This window comes from Lygodium microphyllum, chromosome 3, assembly GCF_053477565.2.
Source record: "Lygodium microphyllum isolate KBCC chromosome 3, Lygodium_microphyllum_v1.1.10, whole genome shotgun sequence".
Taxonomy (NCBI): Eukaryota; Viridiplantae; Streptophyta; class Polypodiopsida; order Schizaeales; family Lygodiaceae; genus Lygodium; species Lygodium microphyllum.
This window is the reverse complement of record NC_141137.1, coordinates 41321132-41344538: the sequence shown is the minus strand read 5'-3', so window position 1 is coordinate 41344538 and position 23407 is coordinate 41321132. Positions and strand designations below refer to the sequence as shown.

At 41.7% G+C, this 23407-nt stretch overlaps 1 pseudogene; it reads right to left on the bottom strand.

Moving 5' to 3' along the window:
* Window positions 1-18784, bottom strand: part of LOC148038258 (BTB/POZ domain-containing protein At2g04740-like) — a 58148-nt pseudogene extending 39364 nt beyond the window's left edge.
* Between the last annotated feature and the right edge of the window lie 4623 nt (window positions 18785-23407).

The window sequence follows — 23407 nt, the reverse complement described above, 5'->3', positions numbered from 1 at the left end:
CATCTCTTAATAAATATCATGGATTCCATGCTCAATTTCTGGCAACACCATCCACTCAATGCACAAGATAGTCTCACAGTTTTGTCTTGTAAGAGAGTTCCTTACCTAGCCTGAAGAATGCATTACCCAAGAGGCTCACTTCGAACCTAGAAAAGTGAGAAATGCATCGAGGGTCCTCTTTATTTAGTGGTTTTTCTAAGGTTAGAAAAATTGCCAAGTTCTATTAACCTCTTGCTAGGCGGTCAACTGGGCTCAACAAGAAGCTCGAAGGGCTTATCAACATACACAAATGGTGGAATGACTGACATAGCCGAATTCACATGATTAATTTTATTTTTAGCAATTCTAACATAACATTTCATAGTAGTTCAAGACATATTATTATGAGATCATAAAAATGTAATCATGTTATTGTGATCCCTTCCCCAAATAGAACATGAAATAGTTTCATAAGTCATTCAATCATTCAACCACAATACTTAAAGAGAAGGAGGTAGAGAAACTCTAAAATTAATCCCTTGGGAAACAAATTTAGCATAGCAATCAAATTCATGTTCTATTATTGGCACTAGTTCGAAACAAAAATGTATAACTAATAATGTATATTTTATTTCTTAGATATGTAGGAGGATGTCTCATATAGGAGGATACAATGTGATGAGACAACATAAAGATTGTTGAAAAGATAAAGTACGAGCTAGAAAACATTCATAAAAGAGTTAGGATTCTACTTGCAAAAAGATTCATGGTTACATAATCATGTATTCAAGAGTAGCCTAAAAGGGTTTGGCATTATGATTGGCTTGTACAACCATATTATGAACTTTCCTTAGTTAGCTAGGGAATATTCTATTTATCGTCTGGGGCCAAGAGCACTGCGTACGGATCCCTATCAAGGCTGCCTTCATGATGATATTAGGGAGAACATCAAGCATATAGCTCTTGAGGTTTTTGGTCAATCTCTTCATCCCAATTTTGACTCTTTCATTTTCCCGAAAAATATCTTATATATCACTTTGTGATGGAGCACTTGGTGGACTACTCATCAAAGAGATCCATCATTCTATCAAGCACATATTGACATATAGTGTGATAATCACAAGAGATGATTTGCAACTGGCACTGCAAGGTGTAATATTGAATTTACAGACAAGAGAAGAGGCCTTGAAGAATATGCTAGCCCAAAGAAAACTAGAGTTTAAGTAGGTTTTACAATCCCAAACACCACCACAAGTGTATACCCACACTGATGAGTGAATTGACATACTCATGACCATGTCATGGAGGGTGCTTCTTAGGGGGCATTACTCTATGAGATAACCTCATGAGCAACATACTCCATCTCCATGCCATCATAAAAAATGTAGATGCCCCCATGAATTCAAGCAATATTTTTATGGGTTAATTTAAGCAATTTGACAACGAAATGGGCCCATACTTTTTATTGTGTAGGCATTACATGCACCTTGTATGCCTCGTCGGCAAATGATTTGTAACAATAAGTTTCTTAATTACAACTCCCATTTTTGGAAGTTTTATCTGAGATATTAAAAATGTTTTATAACAACCTCAAAAAGTAGATCAAGAGAGTACTCTTAGTGCTATCTACAACCAATTTGATCAAAATCGTCATGTAATCTTATTTTTATAAAAATTGAATGTCAAGCATTGCATTGAATAACAAGGAGTACAACTTTTTGATTCTTTGTAAATGGCTAACTTTCAAAATGTGTAAATTGTGGAAAATATAAATACTTCTTTCATTGTATAAGTATGATATGACAAACTTACTACTATAAAAAAGCTATAAATATCCATGAATCAATCATTTACAACATTTAGAGCCTTTTATATCAAGGTCAAACGAAAGAAATGTTTCCAAGCTAATCCATTGCTACATCAGGTTTTTCCAACTCCACAAATGCTACTTGGATTTGAGTCATCAAAAGAGCAAGACACTCAATGTTTGTGTCCATTCTCTTCTGGGTTTATTTGAATCTCAATGTCCATTGCAATGATTTGAATCCTACCCTCATATTGCTTGATCCCGTCAAAGATTGATGCGTTAGTCTCAGCACCATCACAATTGTACATCCATAGGGGCACAGACTCCTAAGAGTCATTGATTTCAAGAATCCATAAAATCCTCTTGTTGTAACACATGTATACCAACTTCTTGGCCACCCTATCTACAAAGGATCTACTCCAAGTAGTGTTGTACACATATTTATATATTCTTTAATTTTTCTCTGAACTAGAGTTGCTAGTGCTGTCACACGTTTTCACAAAAGCTTAGTTTATTCTAAATGAGGTAAAAATATAATCCAAGTGAAGTGAGGTTTGAATAGCATGACATGCAAGTTAGACATAAGGAATCCATTATTATATGTTGTCTAGCATAGCAGCTGATGAATGGTATGAGAATTGCATTGGTATGGCCAAGAGATTTGTAGTTATGAGATGGATTTTTTATTATGGTGGACTTTATTTCAACTCAACAAGGACATAGTTGGATATTCTAAAGAATAATGAGCATGAGAATGTACACAAGGATTGTGAAAAATTTCAATGTATTGTAGAAGAAGAGGAAGTGATTTGGATATTATGGGGAACACTTAACACACTTAAAAGCATGAGGGGAAAGTTAAAAACATCTTAGCTTTTAAAAAGCTAAGGAAACAATTGAAATGCTGGCCAACTGAAGGCTATGGATGCATGGCTTGTGTGTCTGAGGAGGGAGAGTGGAGACAAATATTCGAGACTACCAGCTAGTCGATGGGACTTTGTGTGATGATAGCCACGAGGGAGGACTAATCCAGGTTTGTTATCCACAAGGAACTTTGGACACTTTCCCATATGGTAAAAAAGGAGAATTTTTCTAGATACTTATCAAATTATCTAGAAAAAGTCTCAACTAGTAAAAGTGGAACACTTTACAAGTTAGTAATATGGTAAAATATTCATATATAGAAATTCCAAAAGTTTCTATATAATAAAATTTTCCTATATAAGAAAACTAGTTAGAACCAATAATATAGTAAAATTTTGCTATATAAGAAAACTAGTTAGAACCAATAATATAGTAAAATTTTGCTATATAAGAAAACTAGTTAGAATTACCAATATGGTAAAATATTTTTATATATTATATGATAAAATTTATTTAATATTTTACTATATGTTACCAAATAAAGATTAATTTATAAAACTATATTTGTATTCTCAAGACAACTAAATAGCATAAATATGAAGTCCTAAATAGTGGCTCCAAGAATACAGCAATATGAGATCCATCAAGTTCTCACAACATCAAAACCTATTACTAAATCCACGCACAAAACATGGATCAACACTCCAATATTTCATGAGATCAAAACAACTAGTAGACCCAATCAAGATCACTATTCACTATAGATCCCCAAAGGAAAAAACTACATGAACCAAGCAATAGAGGGCACCTTAAGAAAAGTTTTCATCCATCCGTCCAAAAGCTTGTGGGTAGCTAAGCCCCTTTTGAAAATAAAGTGACAATCAAGGATGTGCATCCTCTATCTATGATAGATGATCTCTTTGATCAACTTGGGTAGCCAACATATATTACATTCATTGGCATGGCTTCCACCTATTGGTAGATACCTTTAAAGCCCTTTGGATTAGCTGATGCCATATTGGATTAACTTTGAGCACTTTCCAATGCATAGACAACACAATTTTCCATGACTTAATAAAAAAGAAAGTCTTAAGTATTTACCTTTACGGATTCACACCAAGACTTATAGTGAGCATCCTTATGTGCTTTGGGGAGTTCTCCATCATCTTTAAGAAAACAATCTGTCAATCCAATTCAAAAAATGTGAGTAGGCCAAAACATCATCACAATTTTTTGGCTATATAATTTTTAATAGATGAGTCTAAATAGATCCAAAAAAGTACTAGCAATCCAAGTCTAGTAATGAAATACGTGTAACAAAAATGAATTTAATGGTAAGTAAATGTGAATAACACAACAATTCATCTAAGCAAGATCTATGTCAATTAAATCAAGGCATTCAAAGTAGTAAAAAAAGATTTACCTCAATGTGAGATTAGATTGGTTGACCGCGCACTCAATCGTCTCATCAAAATGTGTTCTTTTGACTTGCAGGACTCACTCAATAGTTGACTCATCCATTCCTCGGATGGACACTTGCATTGATAAGTAGTATTTGTTTTCTTTAGAACATCACATGAACCAAACAAATGTGCAGACAATGAGAATGGAATAAACCAACTAAGATGCACATCTTTGGAGCTTGTGCTGGGTTTCATAGCACTATTGATGTCAGATTTTATCTTGGACTTACATGCTCCTGACAACTCCAAGCTATAAATCAACCATTCACTAGTCGACAGTGGCAGCAATGGGACATGTTGCAATCTTTGGCTTTCTACTACATACAAAGAATTATTTAAAAAAATATTTTGAGTTGCAAGTTGACTTGTAGAGGTTTCATCATAGATCAAAGAACCTACGTCTTCATGCTAAACATGTAGCTTTCCGCTCAAACATTCCACATTTAGCCATTCATGCAAAGTTTATGGATATAGAGTTGTTAGTAAAACAAGATTGAATTAGAACACTGCAAAGATTTTTAAAAACAAATCTGATGCAAAAGAATAAACAATGATAAAATTTAAAACCTTACTATTTTGTTTATAATTTGCAATGTAGTTCTTCTCGTGTAGAGAGATTTGTTTGTGCATATAAACATGTTGGATCAACACTTCTATTAATGTACTTGTTCCATTAAACACTTTTCTAAACTCTAAAATTCTACATTCCAATGTTTTCTAGGGTTTGCAACATCCTTACACCTGACCTTGAAACTCCATCGAGTACTTCGATGCATCAAAATCCAATCCAACTTATAATACTTATCACAAATCCAATTACCGCCACTACCTTTCCTATTGAAGACCTCCACTGCAAGTATGTTACTGATGTTTTTCCTCCATGAAGACATCTATGATAACCAAATAGAAAACTTACCTATTAGCATGTGTATAATTTGCAAATGTTCCCTCCAAATGAAATGAAATATAAATGGAGCAATTTAAAAAGAAAACATTGTACCTGCACTTATTGTCACAGAGAAGCCCAGAGATGTTGAATAAGAAGTTGACTTATAACAAGACCATTGTTCCTTTAGTGACAAATTCCTAGAGTACAAAAACAAAAGAAATATGGAGTCAAAGCATACATATAACTTACATAGGCTTTGTCCAAATGAGTTGAAATTTAACCATGGAGCAATAGAAAAAAGTGGCATTATACCTATGGCTCTCTTTGCAAAGAATCCCAAAGAAGTTGAAGAAGAAGACTCTTGGAGTAAAAAAAACAAAGGAAAACTCAGTATGCATATAGGTTGCATACATTTTGTCCAAACGAGATAAAACTTTAATTATGGAGTAGAAAAAAAGCAAGACAACATATGTGTAACAAAAGAAATGTCAATCTCTACTCCAGCCATCCAAAACATCACAATCTCTCTAGAAATGATGGTCCTCAAGATGTTGACCAAATAAGAACAACCGATCTCACAAATGGCAGCATCCTTCACGACCATCTAACTCACCCAACCACCTTACACACTTAACCACACGTTCCTAATTTGGTGATGAACATCATAAATATTATGCATGCAAGAAAACAGTGTGTGCTCAAAGGTAGGTGCTCTCTCAAGTGCACGTGCATCTAAGATTTATTGCATATAGTTGCAGCGAACCTTATGCCGTGCTACTGCTCAAAGATGTTGCAAAATGTGCATAAACTGAACCCTTGGCATGGAAGTATTTTATAAGAACAGGAGACGATCCCCGAGTGCAGTGCATCAACAAGTGCAATGTAAAGTGCTTGTGAACCCATAATCCCCATGATGTGCAAGAGTAAAACAAACCTTGTTCCACAATGTTTGGTAGCTAATAGAAAACTCTAGCTTCAACCTATCCAAAAAAATACCAAGCTCCACCAAAGCTATCAAGTTTCACACTCAACAAATCAAACCAAATGATAGAAAAAAATCCTAACCTAAACAAACACAAGAAATACAATTACAAAACATCAAAGCAATGAGTCACGCAAACAACTAAGCTAGTAGAAACATAAGAAATCTAATTACAAAACATCAAAGCAATCAGTCATGCAAGCAACTAACCTAGCATAAATCAAACCTAACTACATTTTATCTAAGGGTTTTACATTTTCAGAAAAACGCTTAACAACGTGTCAAGTAGCATCTCCCACTCGAAAAAAAGTTAAGTGCCAGACGAGCAAACAAAGCTCAAAAAATCAAGGGGAAGGTATCCATACATCCAAGATCATGTAGCATGTGATAGGAGCATAGACCTCAAGGTAATCTCAAGCTCGTAGGTGTAAACCAATGTTGCATTAAAGCATAACCCATGCAGGAAGTGACAGCCCCCCTGACATCCAAGGCAATGTATTCCAGCTTCAAAAGTGCAAATGTAGCCCAAATATGAAGTTCAAATTTCTACCATAAGTCAACATGTGGGAGCAATGGCATCGAATGAAAGTAATCCCCAAATGGCATAAGTGCTTCAATACATAGAGCTACCCAAGTAAGTGACAAGCTAGAAGCAATGACCAATAGTAGAAATCTCTGCACAAATTGACATATGTTAGCTCAAAGCATGAGGCTCAAAGCATATCCAAGCAACAACCAATAGTAGAAATCTTTGCACAAATTGACATATGCCATCCCAACATGAAGATCAAAGCATATCCAAGCCTTGTCATAGCATCCAACATCATAGCCATTTCCACAATAAGCATCAATAAAGCATGTGACATGAATTATTGGTTGTCCCTATGAGTAACCATCATATTTCCTTGCTTTCAACAATGATATCAGTGTAAGACTAAGCCAAATGTGGGCTTAGATCAGTCCCAAAAACAGGGCACAACGTTCCCATAACATCCTATCATCAATAAAATTGTATATGGGCAACAATGACATCATCATATGGGCTCCAAACATGGAGAAAAGTAGTGCTTCTGATAGGTTTCTGTTGAGTGTTGAAATGACTTGTTTTTTGGCTGATTTTTGTTGTTTTTGAGAGCTGAATGGTTGATTTTATGAAATGATTGATTGGTTTAGAAGTGGTTTGAGAGTGTTTTGGATGATAATGATTGTGTTTTGGAAGTTCATGATGATTATTGGTGGTTCTGTGATGTTCTGATAGGTTCTGATTGGTTCTGTATACCTTCTGTTTTGCTCTATTTTGGTATGTTTTGTTCTGATTGTTTTCTGTAAGGAGGGATGGAGTATTGATTGATGAAGATTGAGATCTTGAGAAAGCTTATTGAATGGTTTGTGAGAGTTTGGCATGGTTTGAGAATGAGTTATGAGGTTTTGATGATCTTCTGTAACCTTCTGTAGGTCTTCTGTAGAGCTTATGTTTCTGTTCTGTTCTGTACTGTAGCTGTTCTGGTACTGTTCTGTGACTGTTCTGTATGCTTCTGTATGTGTTCTGATGGATGAGAGTGTAGCTTGGGAAAGTTTTCTAGCCTTGAAAAGAGGTGAATATAAGTGTAAAAGAGTTGAAAGAAGTGAAAGAAGTAGCTGCTGAAGACTCAAGTGAAGACTAGAGTGAAGTGACAGTAGTGAGCTATGAAAAGACACTGTAGTGGCTCTGATGACTTTTCATATCAGACATACCTCTTGGGAGGTGTATCCACGACCTAAGAAGGATTATTGAGAGTGATTTTTGAGAGATTTTAGTGAGGATATGATGTATTATTGATGGAGAGAGAGAGAGAGAGTCAGAGATAGCCAATTCTACAAAAACAGAGTGATTGTATATGAGAGATTGAGAGAGAAGACTATGAAGATATTGAAGATGAATACTATGTAATGTATTTCCATTCAAAGATGGTGTATTCTTTTGCTTTCTTTGTTCTATTGATGGATTTTGTGAAGATGTTGAAGAATATGGTTGATTTTATTAAAACCGTGGGAGATCTACATGATGCTGTATGAAGATTTGTTGTGCCTGGTGTTCTTTTCTTCATTGTGATCATATGAAACATGATAAACAAGCTTGTTGATGTTATAAGATAGATTTTTTTGCAAGAGAATTCCCTTTTCCTTGGTGTTCCTCTTGAGGTACCATGTTTTTGGTGCGCAGCCGGGGAAACTTGCCATCAAGAAGCACCAGAAGAGGCTGAAAATGAAGGAAATGGCATTGCCAAGAAGAGAAGAATTCAATGGATGTTTGTAAAGTTCCTTCTTTTACTGAAGAGTTGGAATTTCTCATAATCAAAGCCACTTTCCACAAGAAGTTCATCCCACAATGGCGGAAACACATTACCATCATGATGCATGCTCTTTGTAGTGGACAGTTTCCTCTTCCTATTGAAGCAGCAGAAACTTGCATCTTGGTGGCAAACTGTTTGGGAACAAACTGAAGAGCAGAAACAGAGAGAATGACCATCCATGGAAGATTTGGCATTCATTGAGAAGTTTCCAGATAACATCAAGTGGGAGATTGTGAAGAAGCTTCAGGAGTCTTGGTCTGTAGAGGTTCACAAAGACGAGAAGGAAAAGAGTTGGAATTTGTTCGTGGATGCTCAACAGTAAGATACATGGGATGCTTGGTGTACTGATAATCTTCTGTTTGTTCAATTAGCAACCCACTGGAAGTTGGTAGACAGAGTGTTTTTCACAACATACACTGTTGAAACTATCAGAAGCTGGCATTACTATGATGATGGCACCACCACAATGCTCAGACGTATGCATTTTGACACCTTCAGAACCGAATACCTTCCTCTGTGCAGTGGAATGAAAGTAGAATTCAGGGACATTGAAAATAAAGAAGTAGAAGAAATGTTGGCAAGAGAGTCCTCCAGAGACTGAAGCCTTCTGTTAACCCTCTGTGGAGCACTAACAACATAGTGGAACCAACCCCCTGATGAATGACGCAATAAAGAGGCAAGCATTAGAACGAGTCCAGAGGTACGTGAGAAGAGAGAAAGCAAAAATCAGAACCGAGAGCGAGCTCGCAGCAGAAGCCGCCTTTGACGCCCTTGCGAAACTCTTTACAGAAGTCCCAATGGCACATCAAGCCCTTCCTCCTGCTGGAGGTCCACTTCCAAGCCAGATCCGTCCTGGAAATATTGATGATGACAGGCCAACGAATGTAGTCCCATTGCCAGTTTTTAAGGGAGAGTACAATGAAGACCCCGATCTTCATGTAGCAGAATTTATGGTAGCATATGTGGCTAACAATGCCAGAACCCCTGAGCATTGGTTGGCAATATTTCCTGCCACTTTCAAGGGCGCGGTGTTTCAGTGGTATGAGAGACAAGCAACAGGAACTTTTGGCACATGGGACGACCTGAAGTTGGCCTTCCTCACTAAATTCAGGCGTGAAGGTTTTGAAGAACGGATGCGAGAGGAATTTATGAACCTAAGTCAGTCTTCTGGAGAAAGAGTGGAAGCTTATGTCTCACGAATGGAATCCATCCTGAAGAGATGGACTAACCATAATTTAGATGATGGTATTCAGAAGGGGGTGTTTCTCAGAGGATTACAACCAGAAGTCCGTAAGTTTGTGGAGCTGCAAAGACCAGCCACACTGCAAGCTGCAACAGAAGGTGCAAGACTGTACGATGAAGTGGAAGCTAGATTAGCGATGAATACAGGAAGAGGAGTCCTACCTCCTCTGATGCCAGGAATGATGTATCCACCAAATGCAGTTCCAGGGACTGTTCCCTATCCCTACCAGCAGATGCCCCCAGTATCACAGTACAGTGCACCAAATCCGCAGTGGCCACAATCCATGCCTCAAATGGTGGTTCAACCACAACAACCATGGTCCCAACCAATTTCCTCAATGCCAAATCAGCAGCAACAGTGGAATCCTACCAAACTGGAGCCAACAACCAACAGTTCAAACAGGAGCTCTGAATCAGAACCAGAATAGAGACCTCTCTGTACCAGCCCAACCCGTTTATGCAGTGATTACAGAAACTCCTCAAAACCCTCCTGCCAGTACCTCTGGAGGAGAAAGCTTGAAGGATTACTTATCCAACTCAGTTGCAAACTTTAAAAAGGAGTTGATGGATGTGATTACAGAATAACTACAGATGTTGAAAGTGAATACCGCTAGCATATCCAGCATTGCAAGAGCAGGAAGAGATGTGATACGGTCAAATACTTGGTGTGGTAAGTGTCATCAAGCAGGCCATTTAGCCACTGAATGTACACGCAAACCAACTATTCCCGGGGCCTTCTGTTCCTACTGTTTGCGGAAGAACCATATAGAGGACATTTGCTCTTTGAAGGAGATGCATGATAAGAGAAGGAAGGAAGAAGACGCAAGATTCAACTTGCTGGAATCCAAAATGACAACACAGGATATTGGACCCAAGCCTAGAGAGTTTGGTCCTAATTTCGGACCTAGAAGATTTCTCTCTCAAAGTTACAGAGGAAAACAGTCTGGCGGTGGTCAGAGATCAGAAGTGGAATGTTACAGATGCGGAGAAAACGGACACATTTCACCAAATTGTCCAAATCCTCGAAGGTCAGTGGATTACAAGCCCTTGTGCAGTCGATGCAAAGGAGAAGGCCACACTGCAAAAGACTATCCAAGCCCAGCCCCAGTGAAAAACAGTGCTATTGATAGTCCAGCCAAGGCCCAAGAGCCTACCTCCAATTTAGTGGAATTGGAAGTTGCTGCCATCACGCGTGCAAAGCAGAAGGAACCACCTATCCAGAAAGAAAATAACCCTCCTACCAGAACAGTGAAGTTCAATCTTCCACCAGAAGAACAAAATAGAACAGAGCCTAACAGTGCCGTACAGAGCCCTACAGTGCCACAGAGAGTTACAGAGACAGTTACAGAGACAGGACCAGACGTCCAGGATACAGAAGAGGAGGACGTGCCACAAGTGGCAGAAGAAGTTCCTGTAATTTCTCTGTTGGAAGAAAGAGGAAAAATGAAAATGGGTGTTGCCCCATTCCCTAACCGGTTAGAGAAGCCAGTGGATCCTATTAAGGAATACGATCTGGTTAGAGATCTAGATACCTTTAAACCAAACCTTACATTTCGACAATTATTGATGTTGTCTCCCAGTTGCCAAAAAAGGTTCAAAAGTATACTGACAAAAAGACGTGGTTTAAGAATTGCTCCCTCAACAGCAACAAAGTCCAGCAAGGCTCCAGAGCCTGTCAAAGAAGTGGATGTGGCTAACGCTTTCCTAGATCCGGGTACTCTAGAGACTGGCGTGTGGATAGAAGGATGTTTTATTGCAAATGCACTGATTGATGGTGGTTCATCAGTGAGCATTATGACGGATGTGACAATGAAGGATCTAGGCCTACAAGGTATGCAACCAACCCAATGGCTCATCAAACTGGCGGATCAGAGTAGAATTAAGCCTTTGGGCATTCTCCCATATGTGAAGACTACAGTGGCTGGAAAGGATTATTGGCTAACCTATTTGGTGGTGAAGCCAAACTCTTATGGCACATCCTATCCTTTGTTACTGGGCAGACCATGGCTTTTTGAAGCCCGAGCAAGGACAGATTGGTTCAAAGGAACCTTGACCTTGGGTAGAGGACCCAATAAAGTGGTGCTGAAGCTATATGGTTCTCAAAAAGGACATGGATCCACCTCCTTGGAATTATCTTCTGACTCCCCTAATGAGGCTATAGATGGAACATCAGCAGACGAAGATGCTGTCAAACAGATCCTTCCCAAGAAAACAGTGGCACATTCCTTAACAGTGGATACTGTAAGCCGACTTCCAAAAGATGCAAAGCCATTATCAATGGGTGAATACTTCCTGCCTGAACCGGGAATGACTTCTAAAATCACTTGTGACAGTGAGATAGAAGCATGGATGTACTGCTCTCCCTGTTACATGGCCATAACAGAAGTCGAGACAAAATCAGAAGAGGAAACAGAGAATCTGTTCTTCTGTTACAAAGCGCCTACAGAGACAGAAGCAGAAACAGAAACAGAGACAGAAGCAGAGACAGAGATAGAAGAGGATGGATATGATATGGACGAAGAAGGTTATGAAAGTGAAACGGAAGAATCTATCCCACCTGAAGAGAATATATATGAAGAAGAAGTTCCAGAAGCTTCAGAAGCATAAGAGCTCATGCTATGGGACAGAATGGCAATGGTACCATTTGGTCTAGTACATGGATCTTCTCGTATGCAAAATCTTTATAAGAAATGGGTTAAGAAGAATAAGCCGTCTTTCAGCAATGGCTCATGCCGTCCTAACCTATCTTTGCCAAGAAAAGATGATGATGATGCACCGTGCCAACAAGCACCAGTCCCACCAACCCAACAGGCATCAGAGGGTCCATGTTATGTGACGTTCCTGGATGTGTCATCTTCAGAAGAGGAGTCTTCAAGCCAAGAGGTAATTAATTTTGAAACCACACCCGAAACGGTTCTAATCCCATTTCAACATCTTAAGGAGCAACCTAAGTCTCCACCAAAATAAGAAGTTGGTTCTAGTGGGACATCAGAAGAGGACACCACTCCCTTGAAGGAGTCGGATCTGTACCCAGAAGCAGTCCGTGGGACCTTCATCCGTGAAGTGGAAGGTGAAAGGTAGTTAACCTTTGTGGATGCAGAAGGCACTAAACGCCACTTGAAGGTGGGTAGCAGTCTCCCAGAAGAGGAGTTGTCAACCTTTGTACAACTTGTTGAAAGAAAATTCGGACGTGTTTGCATGGTCTTACAAAGACCTAAAGGGGATTGATCCCACAATATGTCAGCATCATATTGACTTGGAGCCTGATGCCAAGCCAGTACGGCAACGACAAAGGTGAATGAACCCGAATTATTCCACATTGGTGAAAGCGGAGCTGCTAAAGCTTCTGGAAGCCAAGTTCATCTATCCAGTGGCAAATAGTGAATGGGTTTCACCCATCGTGGTTGTACCCAAGAAGAATGGCAAATTGCAAATATGTGTGGATTTCCGAAAGCTTAATTCCAAAACGAAGAAGGATCACTTTCCTATCCCTTTCATAGACCAACTGTTGGACACAGTGGCAAGACATGAGCTTTACTCCCTTTTGGATGGATTCAGCGGATACAACCAAGTCCAAATCGCAGAAGAGGACCAATCCAAAACAACCTTCACCACAGAATGGGGGACCTACGCTTACCGAGTGATGCCATTTGGACTCTGCAATGGCCCTGCTACTTTCCAACGAGTCATGATGCCTGATTTTAGAATCATCTGCACGACTTCATTGAGGTATATTTGGATGACTTCTGTGTCTATAGTTTGATACGTGAACACTGGGAACACCTGGAACAATGCTTTGACCGATGCCGGGAGTATGGGATTTCCCTCAACCCCAACAAATGCATCTTTGGGGTCTCTTCCGGAGTTCTGTTGGGCCACATTGTCTCTGCACAAGGGATATCAACAGACCCTGCAAAGATCGAAAAGATTGCAGCTCTGACAGCACCCACCAACCTTAAACAGTTGAGGGGGTTCCTAGGCCATGTGGGTTACTACAGAAGGTTTATAGCCCATTTTGCGACAAAGGAAACTTCCTTGCATAAGCTTTTGAGGAAAGTTGCAGAATTTACTTGGACGGAAGAATGTGACAAAGCTTTCTACACTCTAAAGCAGTGTCTGATTGAGGCACCCATTCTGCAACCTCCTGATTGGACGAAAGAGTTCCATGTACACACTGATGCATCAATTGAAGGTTTAGGTGCTATCCTCTGCCATAAGGGCTCCTCGAAGCTGGATCAACCGATCTATTACGCAAGCTGAAAAGTCACTGATAGGGAACGGAACTATACAGTGACAGAGCTGGAGTGCTTGGCAATGGTGTTTGCCCTAGAGAAGTTTCGCCACTACCTCCTATCCACCCACTTTAAATTTTATGTGGATCATGAGGCCCTATCCTTCTTTATGAACAAAGAAGATGTGAAAGGACGAATGATGAGATGGCTCCTTTTATTCCAGGAGTTCAACTTTGAGGCGATTACTAATCCTGGTCGTTCCCATGTTCTGGCTGATCATCTGTCGCGTATCCCACAAACTGCAGATGAGGAGCAGGATGATCCAGACCTCCTTGATGCTTCCCTATTCTTGGTGGAAACTCTAACTCCCTGGTATGCAGACATTGCCAATCTGCTGGCAACCCAACAGTATCCTCCTGGTATTTCTAGTCGGGAAAGGAAGAAGCTCATGCTAGAATCAGCCCCCTACACCCTGCTAGGTGGCGCACTGTACAAGAAAGGAAAAGATGAAGTGCTCAGAAGATGTGTTGCAGGAGATGATATTGGGATTGTTCTGAAGGCTTGCCATGACGAGCCATGTGGAGGTCACTTTGCAGGAGAAGCTACAGCCAGGAAGGCTCTGCTGGCAGGATATTGGTGGCCTACCATCCACAAGGATGCCTATGATTACTGTAAAAGATGTGATGCTTGTCAAAGAATGGGGAAACCCACCAAGACAAGTGCCATGCCACTGCAACCTATCCTTCCTTTAAAGCCATTTAAGAAGTGGGGCATCGACTTCGTAGGTCTGATCGATCCTCCTACCAAAAGGAAACAGAACCGATACATCCTCGTATGTACGGATTATGTCGCAAAGTGGTGTGAAGCTAAAGCCCTAAAGCGGGACGATGGTAACAGCGTGGCCCTGTTCATGTACGAGAATATCATTACCCATTTTGGCAGTCCCTTAGAGCTGGTAAGTGATAGAGGCACTCATTTCCTTAATAAAGTCATGGAAGAATTGACATAGTTGTATAAGATCTGCCATTGCAAGTCCACTCCTTATTACCCTAGAGCCAATGGCCAAGTCGAAGTCACCAATCGCATCCTCTACTCGATTCTGACAAGAACAATTGCCGCACATCGTCGTGATTGGGATGATCGACTTACAGAGGCCCTCTGGGCGTACAGAACCTCCCATAAAGCAGCAACAGGACAGACACCCTTCCAGTTGGTATATGGTACAGAAGCTGTTTTTCCTGTTGAACTGGAACTACCCTCTTTGAGATGGCTATCAAAGAGCGTTTGGGGAACGATGATTCACTGCAACGCCGTCTCCTGCACCTGGAATGTTTGGACGAAATTCGTAGGATGGCTCTACAGTGCATGGAAGCCACGCAAGCTCGACGTAAGGCTTACCAGGATAGCTTCATCAAGCACAAGGAGTTCAACGAAGGTGATTTGGTCCTAGCCTATGATTCACAATTTGGCAAGTTTCCTGGCAAGCTTCAACAGCGGTGGATGGGCCCCTATAAGGTACTTGCCGTTAACCCTAATGGCTCTGTCCAAGTACAGACCATTGATGCCTCTGATGATCCCTTTCTGATCAATGGATATCGCCTGAAGAAGTACTTTCCTCCTTGGGGATCTTGACAATTACGGACACTTGATCCTTTCCCTCGTTGGCGCGGGACTGTACTTCTTATGATGCTACTTCTAATAGCCGTTCTTCAGTCATTCTGGATGAACTGGACGCAACCCTTTGTCCCCTCAACTCCATCTTCCAGCCTTGATCTCTTATCCTCTATTTTCCACCAGCATCAGTGGCGAGGTTGGTTCTGACAAATGGTAGTTCTACCATTCCCTTGCTCAATTCGAAAAAAAAAAGAAAAAGATACATATCGGTCATGGGAGAAAAGGACTAAGGTCCCTGTCATGCCGACCTATTCTTCGAGAAAAGGTGGAAACACCCTCGGGAATAGGGGAAAACAAAAGAAAAGAAAAAGAAAAAAAATCAGAAAAACAAAACTGTTATGAGAGAAAAGGAAGAACTTCCCTGTCATAACAGGCCTCGTTCCGAGAAAAGGTGGTACACACCCTTGGGCGGGAAGCTGGCTATGGAAAAGGTGGCAACACCCAGCAGTCCAGAAAGGGATTCATTAATTGATATTCCCAGGATCCAATTCCGAAGCTGCCTCCCTTCGTACACTCTGTCCTGGGTCTCTCTACAAAGTGACTACCTGTCCTCTAGCAGACGACATGTTCATGTCCAATACAACGTTCGATTTGATGGCTACCTCCCTGGGTACGCCTCTTCAACAACTGACGACGCGATCTTCATCGACAAACAATAGAGTGACGTGAGCTTTCATCCTAACCAGATGGGAAAGTGAGTAAGGCTACCCTTCTGTATCTATCAACAAAGCGTGAGACAGAGGGCAGGCCGAGAGACCAGTCTTTTCCCTTCAAATCAAATGAGAGGTGAGTAGTGTGACTGAAGTGTTGCACGCACGGGATGGGCCTCTCAATGCACAAAGCACAATTCGTTCTGTGCACTGCACCATAAGGCTCCCTGGCCTTCCTTCTCGCGCAGTATGCCGGCACAGGGCGGGATGCACCGTTGCACTATCAAATGCGCACAAGGCATACAATCTTTGCACAAGTGACTGTGAGGATTAAATCAATGGGTTTCAGGAAAAGGCTGCCCTCCTGTATCTATCAACCGAGAGTGAGACAGAGGGTGGGATGAGTGTGACTGAGTTTCTTCAATCAATTACCGAGAGGTGAGATTGAGGGACGTTACGACACATGGAGTCAGGTATGTTCCAGTTTCCCTGTGCACCCACGGGATGGGTCTTTACCATCATCACAAGACACATCACCCTGTTCTGTACACTACACTGTAAGGCTCCCTTGCCTTCCTTCTTGCACCTATGCCAGACGGGTCGGATACACTAATGCACCATCAACTGTGCACCCTGGCATACTCCTTCTGCACCATTCTTCTGTTGATTTCTCAACCGGGTACGAGACATGGGTTTCACTCCTTATTCCTCGAGTGATATTAGTCATGGGGCGCGTGACTGTTCTTTCATTCCCTATGAGTGATTGTGAGTTGAGTACAATATCCCTCATCATCGATAAATTTTATGCGCTTCCTTCCATCAGCTACCTCCCTGGGTGCTGCCGCGTGGTCCCTGCCATGATGGACGTGTACAGCGAAGATGCCTTGGTACCTCCAGAAGCCGACAACAACACAGGAAGTGCCATCGACACTCAACCTTGCTTCTTGACAAAATGGGCCAAGTTTTTCTAACCCTCCCACGTTGGTTTCTTCGTGACGGTCATGTTTTACGTGTGGGGAAGTTAGTGGATGGTTTGTGGCGTGGTCCTAGGTCCCTGTTGCTCGGTTAACCCTATCCGTTAAGGTCTTAAGTGTGGGGACGCGTCCCTGCGCGTCTACCTTGTATACCCCTCTGCCTATGCCTTAACCTGCTCATGCATGTTTGCCATGCCTTGCTTTTACCCTAATGGGATCCCTTCCCACCCACCCGGTTATGTTCCACCCACCCTTGGGGCTGTTCCCTTACAGTTTTCCTTCATTCCCTGATTTTAAGGTCCTGCTATGTGAATGCATCCTACATTCACCAAAGTCCCAATGCAACCTTATAGCCCTGTTCCTCCCTTTGAACTGACTATTTTTCCTTTTTACCTACCCCTGTTCCGGTGCCCGATTTTTGAGTTATTAATTTTTGAAGCATTTTGCGCAAATTAGCCGGTTTTCCATGTGCACGCACTTTGCTTGCTTCGGAACCGTGATCTAACGTCATAGCCCTGACAACTACTTTTTCCATGATATTTTTCCTTTTTACTCCGTGTCATTCCGATACACGGTTTGTCCAATATTCATTTTTCGGTTTTTTTCAGACTTTTTCGTGCATCTTTTTGACATTTTTCCATGTGAACCTGCCCTGTTGCATCCGAATTCCCATTTGATTTGACATCTGTATCCCTGTGTCTTCCCCCACCTTTTTCCTTTTTCCTCCCCCCTCTTTCGCCTTCTGGATTTTTACGTCTTAATTTTTAAATCAGTTTTCGGGAGTATTTTTGGCGTTTTTCGCATGTGGACCCTTCCTACTTCCACCGGAACTGCGATTTAACGTGATAACCCTATGCCACTCCTTCCTACAGACATTTTTCCTTCTTACTGCATGTCATTCCGGCGCACAGTTCGTCCGCTATGAATTTTCGATCCCATTTTTGGGTCTATTTTTTGGGTTTTTTCCACGTGAACGCGTCTTATCTGAGTCGGAACTCTGTTTTGATGTGATAGGATTGTCGAGCACATCTTTTTGCACAGTTTTCCTTTTTCTTGCACCTCATTCCGATGCACGGATCTTTCGATATTAATTTTTAATTGCTTTTTTGGTTTTTCTTTTGTGTTTTTTGCACGTGACCGCCCTTTCTCCCCCCGGAACCTCCGTCACATATTTTCTTGTTTTCCCCCTATCGTCCTGCCCACTTTTTATTTTTATGTCCTTTCATTTTGACGTCCGAATTGGGAGATATTAATTTTTCTTTAATTTTATGTGTTTTTGTGTGACTCGTCCCGCGCGCGCACGCGCTTGTTTGCACTTTTACGCGTCTTAACGCGCCCCGGTCGCATTCGCGTGTCTCGTCCTCGTATCCGGGCGTCTATTTAATCTCGTCCCGGCAAATTTTTTTACCCTCGCCCCGCGCACGCGCGCGGGACGAGGGGGTACGCCCCTTCCCCTTGGGCACCCCCCTACCCACCCCCAACCTACCCCCACCCCTCCCTTCCCGAACCGCCTACCCCCCTTCCTCTCCCTCTTCCTGCGTACCTCCTTCCTCCTTCCACCTTCCTCATTCCTCCTCCCGCCTGCCTTCCCCTCCCCTTCCTCCTTCCTCCTCCCACCTTCCTCATTCCTCCGCCCGCCTGCCCCGTCAGCCCGCCAACGCCGTCTGCGCCCCGTCGCCCTCGACGCAGCCTCATGCGCTGCTGCCGTCCCCGTCGCCCTCGATGCAGCCTCCTGCGCTGCCGCCGTCCCCGTCGCCCACGACGCCGCCGCGCAGGTCGTCGCTGCCAATAGTGGGCGCTGCCGCCGTCGCCAGTCGCCGTCCCTCGCTGGGTGGGCGCTGCCGCCGTTGCCGGAGCCCCTGGGCGCTGCCGCCGTCGCCGGAGCCCGTGCCACGTTGCTGAGGACGCCCGTTGTTGCCTGAGCCGCCGCCGTCGAGTCCCCTACCACCGGACGCGCCGCCATCCTCCTCCTCCTCTTCCACCTCCTCTTCCCTCACTAACCTCAGGTTAGTTACCACTAACCTAACCATTGTTAACTAACCTAACATTAGTTATACTAATTAACCCTAGTTAGTTACCACTAACCTAACCTACCCCCCTAACTCTAACCCTAACTAACCCTAGTTAGTTTCATTAACCATAGTTAGGTTAGTTTCACTAACCTTAGTTAGGTTAGTTCTAACTACCCCTAGTTAGGCTAACCCTAACCCTAACCCTAACCCAACTTAGGTTAACTAACCCCCTTTAGGTTAGTCTCCATTGACTTAGTCCCCCCTAACTGACTTATCTAACTTCACCTAGACTAACCTAATTCCATCTGACTAACCTGACTTGACTTAGTCAAACTACCATGACTTACACAAACTAATAGAACTTAACTGACTTACTTTCAACTTACTTACCAGACTAAGCTGATTTATCTGATTTAATTAATTTATAAATTAATTTTCACATCATAGAAATTCAAAAAAAAATTCTAAAAATTCCCTTCATTTTTTGCCAATTTTTGGGAATTTTTCCGCTGGAAATTTCCAACCCTAAAATTTTTGAAAATTAAATGTTTCCTAATTTATCCCCCAAATTCCCAACAAATGTAGAAAATTCATTTAAAAATAGTAAAACATTCTAAAAAAAGTCTCAAAAATTTTACAAAATCCCCCTCACTCCCCTTGACCATTTTCCATTTATTTTTCATTTTACAATATTATCATACATGGTACCCCTATTGTTAAAAAAAAAAAAACCAACCAACAAACCAACAACCGGAAATTTCCCTTAACACTCTCTATTTTATTTGCATCCACTCCAATGTGGATATTTCCTCCATATTCATGTGTTATATATCTCGATTTTCCTATTGTTATTTTTCTTCTTATTTTAAAAAAAAAGAAAAAAACAAACAAACAAACAAACTACACAAACATAAAACAACAAAACACATCCACAACACATAACAACCACACAAACAAAACAACCACCATAAATAACCCCAAATTACAAAAATGAAAAAACCAACCAAAAAACAAATCAACCCATCCGCTAAGGTGATGTCTTTGTTATTTCGTCAGTGGTCTTTCCTTTTCCTTTACTGGATTCACTTCTTTTGGGGGACTCTTCCGTGCGCATTTCTGCATTACATACACACCCCTTCCAAGTATTTATTTTATGTGTTTTATTTATTTTCATTTTCCCCTTAATCACACATTAATTCTTAAAATAAACTCTTTATTCACCCACAGTTTTCACGCGCATTCGCGCTAAAAACACACACATACTTTTTAATTAAAATAAACTCGTCGTTCACTTCGCACGCGCTACATGCGCTACAGAGGCACTTTAATTTTTAATTAAAATGAACCAGCCGTCACATGAGCACGCGCTGGCAGAAAAGCGCTCCACATCACCTTAATTTGTAATAAATGAATTTGCATTTAGAGACCCAGTCGGGTATCGAAGTCCGGGAATCGAATTAATGCACCGCTTCACCTAATAATTGGTAATTTAATTTATAATAAGGAACCACCGTTTTCTTGCTAAGGTTTATCACCTAATAAAAATTCACCCATTCTTAATAATTTATTAACATCAACCCTTCATTAAATTAATTCCCCCTTACTGCACTTAATTCCCCTTTTTAATGAACCGTTTCGTGGGATGGGTATGCGCAGTCATTAGAGTTATTTTCCATAGTCAATCATTGGGTTATCACCGATGTAGTCTTGATATGTGTCGGATATGGTATTGTTTTGGTTTACTGTCTTTGTTACGGTTACGGGTACGGTATGCAGTTTTTTCTTTTCTTGCCTGATGCAGGGTTCTGGGTGTTTGTCTGATGCATCGCATGAAGCTTTCGGTCGCATATGTCTCAAGGTCATGTCGAATTTTTTCTAGGATGTGGTTTGCTTGGGGTTAGTTGGTCGCGTCATGTTTTATTGTTTTGGTTGTTCTCTTATCTTTGGTTTTTGTCTGTTGCTTTGTAGGCATTCTCCTTGATTGTCTGTGTTTGTGGTGTGTGTGTAACCATCTGAATGGCGCCTTCTCATGCTCCTCCCCCTATCCAGTACGTCCCATTAGTTAGTAGGGATTACTCTTTCCTACTTACTTTTGAGCCTCTCACGAAGGCGGGACTTGCTGCTTTTGTGGCTACTTCTTTTCCCCTGCTTCCAGAGGATCCGTCGTTATGTGATGAGTTTCTGGCCTCTTACAGCAAGAAGACAGGACTAGTCGAGGGCATTTCTATGACTTTGACACCTCGAGGCTTAGGGAAGGCTCTGTCTCTACCCTCCAAAGGTGAACCTTTTGTGACCACTCGTCAGCTTTTCTCTAATGAAGAGATTCTGAAGTTGTTGCAAAAGCAGACAAGGGAAATCCTCGATGTTAAGAAGGTGATCAACTCTTCAGGAGTTTCCTTTTCTATGATCACTGATCCCGTCTAGAAGATGATCTGTCAGTTTCTTCAGGACAGGTTTATGCCTGCCAAAACGCCATCCCAGTACTTGTCCAAAGAGCTTTTTACAGCTTCCAGGATGGTGTTGAAAGGCGTTGCTATTGATTGGAGCACTTACCTCCTCACTAAAATGGATCAGCATTTCGTTAAAGTCACTAGGGGTAATGTTACCAATGTCACATATGGATCATATTTGTCTGCCTTCTTGACCTATTCAGGTTTACAGAAGACTGTGCCTCCACCTCCTCCATCAGATCCAGTACCTCCTCCTCCACCTTCAGATGAGTCAGAACCCATTGACATAGAGGATGATGATTCTCCGCCTCCCCTAGTCATCCAGCGCAAACGTTTGAAGAGGGTAGTGGATAAAGCTCCTTCAGTACTTCCTTCAGTACCTATTCATGCTACCTCTGGCAGTGAACTCCCTGGGTATCTCACTTGTAATAACCTATTCAGAGCACATCGCGAAGGATCATTGGAGATCTCAGTTCCCTCCCTGAACAATCTAGTTTCAGGCGATGCAATTCCTTTCCTCTGTAAGGATATTCAGAGTTCCATTGAGTTGTCAGTGACAGCCTGTGTTCAACAGCTGTACACGTCTTTTTATGAAGAACTCATGCAGTCTAAGGACCAGTTGCATAAGGCAACATCTGAGTTAGCTTCTGCTAAGGATACCCTCTCAGATTTGTTTAAGCAAATGGAACAACAAACCCAATTGGTTGCCACCCAAAGCGATGAGATCTTTTCTTTGAAGATCCAGTTACTAGAGGCTCAATCACAGGTTACTAGCCTTTCAGAGGAGAAGGAGAGGATGTCCAGAGAAGCGCAGGAGTTCCAAGCTATCTTAGATGACAAACTTTCAGCTTTACAGATGGCTAATGACACAGTGGCAAACCAAGCCTCCCAAATCCAGCAGTTGCAAGATCAACTGGCCAAGTCCCGCTCTGTTCCTCCAAGCCCTAATGTTCCCTTGATTCCTCCTCTTTCACAGCAGGACTTGGCTGCTCTTCAGAGACAAGCTACTTTGTGCCCTCTATTCCAAGATAAAGTGGAAAGATTGCAGTCCAGAATGGACTTGTTATGGTCTACATTTGAGCAGTTTCAGGAATATGTCTCCCCAGACCATTCTTTCTTTGTCCACTACCACTTATAGAAGTTGGTCTTCTACATGAAGCTTTCCACGATGGATTTACCTCTTCCAGAGGATGGTTGGAGTGGGGCTTGGTCTGCTGAGTTGTTGAGAGAGGTAGTACGAATGGTGTTTGAAGATTCTGTCACGCCAGATACCATGCTGATGTCCTACATGTATCTACGAGGAGACTTGTTAATTCCAGATAAGGTGGATATGGCATGGTATGTGGGGGATGTGGTCTTACAGGCTGTTTTGTATGTCAATCATTTGGAGTTGCGCATAGCTGACATGTTCCAGGGTTATTCCTCCAAAGTGGCTGATTGTCATGATCATTCCTGGCATCCCATGATTGATTCGATGGTCCTCAATCAAAGACAAAACACAGCTCCTACCTCTGCCCAGAGTACTAATCACATGAGGATGGATCTCTTAGCCTATCTTTCAAAGCATAATCCATTTGATGCTACCTTCTTTGATGCCTATCATAGACGATCTCTCTTAGGACCTTCTGTTCCTACCCTCCTCTATTACCAACAAATGGCTCACCGCTATGTTATATATCTTTCCCATTGTCAATCTAATTCCACAACTATTTTACCCCTTCTTTTCCAACCTTCATCTTTCCCTCAAATTCCCATTTTTACATACTGCTCCTTTATTGAGGATAGGGTATTTTCCCCTTCTCCACCCTGTCCTTCTCCCTCCATTAATGTGCCCTCCACATTTCCTATTTATCAGT